A 10,110-nucleotide genomic window follows, 5' to 3' on the forward strand; every position below is an offset into this window, starting at 1 on the left:
CGTGTGGACTCCTCAAGCTACTACAACGGTTTTACTCGTGTAATAAAATGAATACTGCTGATGAGTTTGTGTATTTCCCCCGTTTTTTATTTTTTATGATGTTGCTTGAACTGTTTTAATTATTTTTTTATTTGAAAAATTTTTTTTATTGTAGAATTTTTTTCTGCTGATGCCCCACTGCTGGTAACTACATTTTCCAAAGTTCTACCCGAGTGTGAATCGGAGAAGGAAAGGTTCAGTAAAGGTTTATCAAAGGTTGTTGCCAACCTACAAAAGATAAATTCCAGGGAACTAAAATGTTCCCGTGAGGCTTGCTTAAGCTTCTGTAATGTGACCTTTAGGGAACATTCCCTTAAAAACTGACCATCGGGGAACTTTCAGGAAGTGTTTCTTTCAAGTTTAGCTCCATCATTCAAAAATTGGGAATGTCCCTTGAGCATGAGCTCTAACTTTCAAAAAGGGAACCTTCACCAGAGGTTCCAATTTTATTAAAACATTTAACCACAAGAGAACAATCCTTGAATGTTCTAAAGTCTTCTCCAACTTTTGAAAAGTGGGAACATTTCCTTAAAGTTAAGAAATGTTCAATGAAGGTTCTCTTAAGGTTAGCTCCATCTATCAACATTTGGGAACGTTCCCTGAAGATTAGTTCCAACTTTCAAAAAGCGACCTGAAGGGAACCTCCCTAGATGTTTTGCAAGTTTACTAAAACATAACCTCTAGAGAACAATCTTTGAATGTTTCCCCAAAGTCATCTCCAACTTAAAAAAAAATGGGAACATTTTCTCAAAGGTAAAGAATGTTTTGTGGAGGTTCTCTCAAGGTTAGCTCCATCTATCAAAAATTGGCATTGCTCCCTGAAGTTTAGCTCTAACTTTCAAAAAGTGAATCCAAAGGGGATTTTTAGAGAACGTTCGCTAAAGATTAGTTCAACAGTTGCAGTACAATAATCTTTAGGGAACCGTTTCTGAAGTTTCTCTTAACGTTGGTTCTAACGTGAACTTTTAGGGAGCATCCCTAAAGGTTCTGTAGTGGTTTTCAAAACTTTGATCTTCTGACCTTAGGTATGGCTGACTGAACCTACAACTACAGCAATGTTTCTCCGTTTCTAAACACTATGTTTATATCCTGTAACATTTATAGGTAATAATTCCATTTTTCAATTATTAAAAAACTTATTTGATTGATGGAGATCATCTCCAGCTCTCCATGTTTATGTTGTTTTTATCATTATCAACATGAGCTGAAGTGGCTCGTTCAGATCTTTAGAGGTATCATACCCTACCATACCAACTTCATTTCCATATTAAAATACAGTGTGAGAGCTGACCAAAGTGCTGAACAGGCAGGAACAATTAAAACTGAAAAAGACAAAAGCAGATGGGATCAATAGCAGCTAAAAACAATGAGAACAGTAGATAAGACACAACAGTAAAAACAGTGCAAACAAGAAAGCAATAAAACAAGTCACCGTCTGAAAAGCCAAGTCATAAAAGTGGGTCTTTAAATGAGTCTTAAATACAGGCAAAGAGGATGCCTGCCTAACTGTTAGTGATGGGAATTCCGGCTCTTTTTAGAGAGCCGGCTCTTTCGGCTCCCAAGTGGCTCCTCAGATTTTCTGTTGCTTAGAGTACATTTATCACCAAAAATAATGCCAAACTATATGTAAAATGATTTACTGATGTAAAAAAATGCTATATATCAAAAATTTACAATTTCTATGGATTTAATAACTGAACACTTTAAGAAATCTCCACTTTCCGACTGCTGGCGCTCATTTTCTCACCGTCGCACTCTCCTCTCTCTCTCTCGCCTTTTTCCTCCTCCTCATTCCCTCTCATCTACCTCCGCCCGCATGTGCTCTGCTGTGTGTTTGAGTCTGATCCTCCCTCTTCCCCACCCCCTACTGCTCTGTGTGTGGACAGTCTGGACACACAGTTACACATGTTGACCAATCTCCTGTAGCTTTCACCAAAGCAAGAGGGGAGGGGATGGCTCCCAATGACGAGCCGGCTCCCGTCGTTCACTTCAAAGAGCCGGTTCTTAGAGCCGGTTCGTACGCGACCGACACATCACTATTACAAAGTCTAATGAGCAAACATGGCTTCAATTAAAGTCAAAATTGTATTTGCACCCCACAGTGTTCAATTTAATTTGGTGTTTCAAATGAATGTTTTCACCTTCCACAAATATATATTTTTAAATATATGTTTATTTATTTAGCAAATCACAACATCCCCTTTAGGTTGAAAATTGTAAGTTGCTTTGAAGAAAAGTGTCTGCCAACAATATAAACATGAAACATATCTGCTGGATGCTGAGGAACCAGAATTCTGAGGTGAGTTTGACCGACTTCCAGGGAGGTTTGTTAAGATGAAAGGGTCTCTGCAGGGACTCGGCTCTTATCATTCACTTCAAAAACCCGTTCAAAAGATTCGATTCATTCGTGAAAGTCACATCACCAAGTTGGACAGAGTCAGTGACAAGATTTAGGAATTAGTTCTCTTAAATTCTCTCTCTCTCTCTCTCTCTCTCTCTCTCTCTCTCTCTCTCTCTCTCTCTCTCTCTCTCTCTCTCATATATATATATATATATATATATATATATATATATATATATATATATATAATTTTTGAACAAATGTTGTAAACTTTTAATTTCTAACTAATTCAATTTAGTAAGAGAAAAGTCCGCTTTAAGGGATACTAAACAGTTTTGCTTGCTTTTAGCACCCCTTAGTGTCCGTTTGTAGAAACGAAACAATCTCCTCGCTGTGCGGTTGTCATTTACTGTAACACCTTAATCTACCAGCCGAAACGTCTTCCACCGTTTCTTAGTGTCTAGAGGAGATTATTCACTAATTTAAACAAAAAAGCTGGGTTCATGATCTAAAACATGCAGAAAACGTCCTGAAGCCCAACAGCAGCCCCAAGTCCCAGCAGATCAGACCAGCAACTGTGAAGTTGCAAGTGCGATATTCTGGCCGCAGGGGGCGATAGGGGCTGGGTGACTTCTCATTAACAATATAAAGAGTGATTTTAGCACATACTGGTCTAAGAAAATAATTTAAAAACTGAAAAGTTGCTTATTGTCCCTTTAAAGGAGACATAACATGAAAAACCCACTTTTTTATCCCTTAACACAGTGTGTTTCACATTTTAAGTGTCTAAGTGAGCAAAAAGGCTTATATTATTCACTGGAGTTGCTATTTAGATATTTAATAATTAAGTTTTGGGCATATTTGTCCACCCGTTCAGTTTTTACATTATCTATTACATCAGTAATTAATTTAGTCAGGATAACTACCAAATATGGTAATGGCCCTCGGCTAAACACAGAGCCAATCCGCCATTTTTTCTTCTCGCTAAGATTTTTTGTAGTCCTATTGGAAAAATGCAGAATGTCTGGTTATTTTAGCCACACACAGCTCAAAACTGTTCCTCGTTTTAAGGAAGGGTGGTGTGGCAGTATTTAAACCCAGGAGCTGATGACACTACTGCTAAAAAAAACACAGAAGAAAAAGTAGTGTGTCTGTGTTTGTGTGTGTGTGTGTGTGTGTGTGTGTGTGTGCGCGCGCGCGCGCGCGTGGTTCGTTTGTGTCTCCAGGCTAGTAAGTACTGAGGGCTTCATCTATCTAAAAGGAGTCATTTTTATCTGAATGTGGCAGCACCGGGACACAGCAGCAGAGCGGTAAGCTTCATATCACTCTAAAATGTCGACAAACTTTACTTTAGATTTACGGGCATTAGCAGCACTAAAGCGTTAGCATCCGGCTTGCTATCGCTAGCACAGTATGCTAGTAAAGTTAGCACCCAGATTAATGTGGATTTGGCTGATTTTCATGGAATAAAACGTGATTTCTGATCAACGCCTTCTTTTACACCAGATGATAACCTCCCACTGATTGTAACAGCAGAGAGTCTGTGTGTTATTCTACGTGAGTGTGATGTAATCTTAGCATCCAGTAAATAAAGTCCCATATCAGCTAAAATGCAGCGTGACAAAGTCATTAAAGTGCGTCAACACAGTGGATTTAATAGTTTTAAAGAACAATCTCTGAGTGGAGTGAGGTTAGTTTTTTGTCTCACTGCAGATATAAAAACCAACTTTATCAGTCAGACGCAGCAAAGCTCACCGTCTGTATGAGCGTGAGCGTCGGAAAGCTGATAAAATCGGCTGTAAAATAATTAAAACAAAAGTAAAAAAGCTACTTTGCTTTTTAGAGTCAACATCCAGAAGACTGGAGCCGTGTTTCACTGACAGGCTGTCAGCCTAACGCCTTGATGAGCTCAGCTGGGACAAACTGGTCTGATGTTTAGGTAAGTGAAGATCTGCTTCTCCAAGTCCTTGAGATACTAGTAAAAAATAATTTAGCCAGCTTGCTAATGTTACTTTTCTTCTCCTCTAAGGAACACAGAACGTTCAGATGTTGGAGCTCACGTCACCTACTGAGGAAGGAGGCTCACCAGTAAAGAGACGGTCTGGACCAGACCAAAGTGAGTGATGACACACCTCAGCCACCCTCATCATTAAGAACACCTCACCCCCTGAATCATTCCGTCTGATGACAGCAGAGTGATTTATTTGATGTTTTACTTGTTTAATCTGTTTAGAAATTATTGAATTACATTATTTTCTGTAATCGACCATCTGATCTGGATGTGTGCAGAATAACTTTCCCCAAATTCAGCAGCAGCTGGCCTACAAAAACAGCTGCAGCATGTAGTAAGTCTGTCTGCACTGCTCTCTAATGAGCTTCCTTTCATAAGGAATCATTTGTATAATTTTAGTGTCACTATTTTATTACATTTGTAAGAATATGAAGTCACTGCAGCAAAGTGAACTTGTGAACAAACACAAACGTGACTATAAACATGAAAGCTAAAGAAATAACTTTCCTAAAGCTGCTTGTAAACAAAATATGTCACTAATGTTATTGTCTATCATTGCAGAATATGACGATGACATCATGGAACTGGTCTTTGGAAAAGTTTTCCCTGAACCAACTCCATTTCTAGATGAGGTAGAGAAGATCTGCATCTCACCAACTCTCTAGTCTCAGTATTCAGACAACGGAGGTCTCCCACTGTTATCCAGGACCAGTTTGAAGCCCACATACTGCCCCTCCCTCATCATCAGGAAACATCAATCCGTATCCTGAGGACAACAGAAGACGGCAGGAGGACAGGAACTCTGAGACCTAGATACCACCAGCACCGAGACACAAAGCACCTGTGTGCACAATGCCTGTTTAACTACTAAAGCCTGTTTATTATATTGTTCTACTTATTTGCTGTGAGGTTAATACTTAGAAAATTTGTATATTAATGTAAACAATTTAAAAAAAATCACTGATTGTATGTTTTCTTTTAGATGTAATGGTCCAAACTCAGCCTTGTAGACATTTATTGCATCCTGTAGGTAAATACACAGAACAGGCTCAGATCCAGGATGACCCAGCATGCTCTTCTTCCATTCTGGCTGTTAGGGATTGTATCAATAACTCAATGCCTACTGATGTTTTCACCTAACGGTATTTATTTAGAATGCAGGTAAGATTTAACTATAATTGTTAGCAAAGCAGACTGATCTTGGGAATTTCACTGCAGCACTGATGTCCACCTCTCTGTACACATTAGAGAGAATTACCACTTTACAGCTAAACACATTTAATAAAGATATAGGCTATGCATTGCAGACAATAAAAACAAAGTTGTAAGCATTAGAATTATAATGATCACATTAAAGAACATTTGGAGGAATGTTCTTTATTTTTGATTAGAATCTCAAATCTTTAAATTTAAATGTAACTGCTTTTTATCCATTTTCAGCCATTAAGACACCCAAAATTAAAATAAGACTACTTATAAAATTATTTATAATTATATGTATATATATAGAGATCTTAATAAAATGTATTCTTTTAATGGTGTTTTAATGAGCTGTATCATTTTTTAAAACATTTTTTATAGAAATAAATAAGCAAGCAGCATTCCTTGTGTGTGTGTGCGCGCGCGCGCGCGCGCACGTGCCTGCTAGCTTGTCCCTCCGTCGGCCGTGACGGGTGTGTGTGAGTGACTACAGACAAATGCATGAGAGAGTTAGCAGCCTTGGAACAGCTTGATGAACTACTCTCCCCACATGTTTTAAAAATGCTAATATGCTAAGCTAAATCTGCTATGCTAAATAATGATTTCTCTATAGAACTACAAAGTCCGACTGGGGGAGGAGAGTACAGGTCTGCACTATGGAGGGGGGGCGGAGTTTACAGCTCCTCGTCCAGTTTAAAGAGGCAGTACCCAAAAACGGCTCGTTCTCAAGACTCTCCTCAGAACAGGGGTAGATGAGGGTCTGTAGAGCAACAATAATGAGGAAATCAGACCAAAGAACTGCAGTTCCACTGTATTTAGACCCCAACTGAAGGATTTAGATGTAAAAAGGAATAACTTAAAAGCATGTTATGTCTCCTTTAAGTCGACAGTGGATGTAGTTTGCCTTTAGCCCGCTAGAGGGTATGTGAGTTTTCACAAGCTACTGCTTGCTCCAGGCAGGGACGAGCAGCTGGAAATAAACTGGTTTTATTTAGGTAAAGGGGCTGGATAGACCGTCATGTTTGACACTGTTACATAAATACAATATAATTGCGTTTTTAGATAATAATAAGAGAAAAATACTTCTTCATTAATTCACTGACGCTGACCTGCAGTGTCAGTTAGATATCAAACAGCTCCTTCTGCTGCCTCATTTGAGTTACGACTACAGCAGAATAATGCTTTAAAATAGTAAAAAAAAATTTTTTTTTATCTCAAATTAAGTAGAGCATTTGGTTCGTTATTGTGGAAAATGTTGGAGAAATTATTGCTGCTGTTATGATTGCAGAGACGTGTTTAAGAGGCGTGTCTTGCGGATGCGGAAGAAATCTCCCGTCATGCATTGCGGCGTAGGTTAACGCGTTTATGTTAAAGAAACGTACAAATTCGATATTACATTTTTAAATTTCATTTTTGCTGTATTTATATAAGCTTACAATGTGTTCTATGACTTTATAAAGTTTTTGTTACGAATAAGTCAGATGACCCGTCACCGTAACTGTATAAACATTGGTACAATAAGTCTGGTTTACAGCAACAGATCAGATCACTCTTGCTTCTCTTCAGATCGTATAAATCTTTCGCCTTTTACTAAAGATTTCCGTGGAGAGGAACACTAAGAGTTTACCTCAATTTTTCGATGCCCTGCAGCAGCAAGGCTCTCTAACATGTGAAGAATAATGAATTAAAAAGGTCCTTAAGCAAAAAGACCTCAAAGTAAGAAAGTCTGCTTCTTTACAGAGCTGGTTCTTCAGGCTCAGCCCACCTAAAAGAGCCGGCTCTTGCAGTTCCTAAATGGCTTCTCAGATTTTCTGTAGAGTAGATTTATAACCAAAATATGCAAAACTATACGTAACAGTGATGGGAATTCCGGCTCTTTTTGGAGAGTCGGTTCTTTTGGCTCAGCTCACCGAAAAGAGCCGGCTCTTTTGGCTCCCAAGTGGCTCCTCAGATTTTCTGTTGCGTAGAGTACATTTATAATCAAAATAATGCTAAACTATATGTAAAATAATTTACTAATGTAAAAAAAAGCAATATATCAAATATTTATCATTTCTATGGATTTAATAACTGAACACTTTAAGAAATCTCCACTTCCCTACTGCTGGCGCTCATTTTCTCACCGTCTTCGTCGCCCTCTCCTCTCTCTCACTCGCCTTTTTCCTCCTCCTCATTCCCTCTCGTCTCCCTCCACCCGCATGTGCTCTGCTGTGTGTCTGTCTGAGTATGATCCTCCCTCTTCCCCGCCCCTACTGCTCTGTGTGTGGACAGTCTGGACACACAGTTACACATGTTGACCAATGGCCTGTAGTTTTCACCAAGGCAGGGGGGAGGGGGAGGGGACGGCTCCCAATGACGAGCCGGCTCCCGTCGTTCACTTCAAAGAGCCGGCTCTTAGAGCCGGTTCATTCGCAACATCACTAATATGTAAAATGATTTACTAATGTAAACAAATGCAATTTATCAAATATTTATAATTTCTATGGATTTAATAACTTAATAACTGAACACTTTAAGAAATCTTCACTTTCCGACTGCTGGCTCTCATTTTCTCACCGCCGTCGTCGCACTCTCCTCTCTATCTCGCTCGCCTTTTTCCTCCTCCTCATTCCCTCTCGTCTACCTCCACCCGCATGTGCTCTGCTGTGTGTCTGAGTCTGATCCTCCCTCTTCCCCGTCCCTACTGCTCTGTGTGTGGACAGTCTGGTCACACAGTTACACATGTTGACCAATCGCCTGTAGCGTTCACCAAAGCAAGAGGGGAGGGGGAAGGGGAGGGCTCCCAATGACGAGCCGGCTCTTAGAGCCGGTTCGTTCGCCACCAACACATCACTATTAGACTTCCAATGTGACAAGATTAGTGATGGGAATTTCGGCACTTTAAAGAGAGCCGGTTCTTTTGGCTCAGCTCACCAAAAAGAGCCGGCTCCCAAGCGGCTCCTCAGATTTTCTGTTGCGTAGAGTAGGTTTATAACAAAAATAATGCAACACTATATGTAAAATGATTTACTAATATAAATAAATGCAATATATCAAATAATTATCATTTCTATGGATTTAATAACTGAACACTTTAAGAAATCTCCACTTTCCGACTGCTGGCGCTCATTTTCTCATCGTCTTTGTCGCACTCTCCTCTCTCTTGCCTTTTTCCTCCTCATTCCTTCTCGTCTCCCTCCACCCGCATGTGCTCTGCTGTGTGTCTGAGTCTGATCCTCCCTCTTCCCCGCCCCTACTGCTCTGTGTGTGGACAGTCTGGACGCGCAGTTACACATGTTGACCAATCACCTGTAGTTTTCACCAAAGCAAGAGGGGAGGGGGGAGGGGACAGCTCCCAATGACGAGCCGGCTCCCGTCGTTCACTTCAAAGAGCCGGCTCTTAGCGACCGACACATCACTACTAACTGTAACAGGCAGTGAGTTCCAAAGTGTGGGGGCAGCATGGGCAAACGCATGTTCACCCCGTTATTTGTAGCACATCTGGGGAGTGCAGAGAAGTAGGAGATCAGGTGACCTCAACATACACATATGTACATAGGGGGTGAGCGGGTTGGACAAATAGGGAAGTGCTAAGTCATGTAAAGCTTTAAAAACAAACATCAACATCTTAAAATGTACGCGAAAAGTGACAGGGAGCCAGTGGCGATGTACCAGGACTGGGGTGTTCATTAAAAACCTAGCAGCAGAGGTGGGATTGTGTAGATAAGTTCAGAACCACCTTACCTTATAACACTTTAAACAGCCTCATTTTGGAAAAACAAAAATTTGTTTTGACCAAGTTGACAAGCTAACGGCTAGTCGCACCAGCTAGCTAGCTAGCTTAAAACTCCAGATGCTAGTTTACCATCCTTTCTGCTGCTGTAAATGTCCCAAATGCAGCCATGTGGAAATATTTAGCCCGTATTTGATTGTTCAGATGTAAAAATCTTGATTTATTTATTTAGCAGATTTAACCACCAGCTCACGAGGGCTACTGCTTGTTGTGGGTTAGAAAACTTCAGCATGGGCAGATGGAACATTATATGTGTACTTTTATAAGGCAATTTATTTTATTTTTTCAGATTGAATGCTTCATACAGTAAAATCCTCTCCTTTGTTCAGCCACAATGTTTATATTTGCCCTCAAAATCTTAACTTGAAGCTGGATTTTCCTTCTTGCATCACACTCAGACCTGGCCACTGGATTAATACTTCACTGGTATCACATGCTCTGTTAGTTCTGCACAGCAGTGTTTTGTTGTGATCCGACACATCCTTGTTCTGTTTGCTGCTGGAGTGAATTTTAATTGTACATTTGCATCCCTCTATGGATTTGGAGTCACTGCAGATGTCGGCAGCAGCAGATGAGCGACACAAGCAGCTGTTGTGATGAGTTTGAGTACGAAGCTTCATGTTTTTTTTCCTTCATCGGCTAGAGCCCAAAACAACAAGAGAGTCGGAGTCTCCCGAGAGAAGACCAACGTTTTACTGTCAGTGTGATGTGATAAACAGCTTTTTCATGTGGGAAGCACAGAATCTG

At 40.2% G+C, this 10,110-nt stretch overlaps 1 non-coding gene across 1 annotated transcript; it reads left to right on the forward strand.

Moving 5' to 3' along the window:
• The first annotated feature begins 7,137 nt into the window (after positions 1-7,137).
• On the forward strand, positions 7,138-7,251 carry LOC129167261 (U5 spliceosomal RNA). Its single transcript, XR_008566084.2, has one exon. It is a non-coding gene; the product is annotated as a U5 spliceosomal RNA (small nuclear RNA).
• The last annotated feature ends 2,859 nt before the right edge of the window (positions 7,252-10,110 follow it).

This window comes from Nothobranchius furzeri, chromosome 7, assembly GCF_043380555.1.
Source record: "Nothobranchius furzeri strain GRZ-AD chromosome 7, NfurGRZ-RIMD1, whole genome shotgun sequence".
NCBI classification, from domain to species: domain Eukaryota; kingdom Metazoa; phylum Chordata; class Actinopteri; order Cyprinodontiformes; family Nothobranchiidae; genus Nothobranchius; species Nothobranchius furzeri.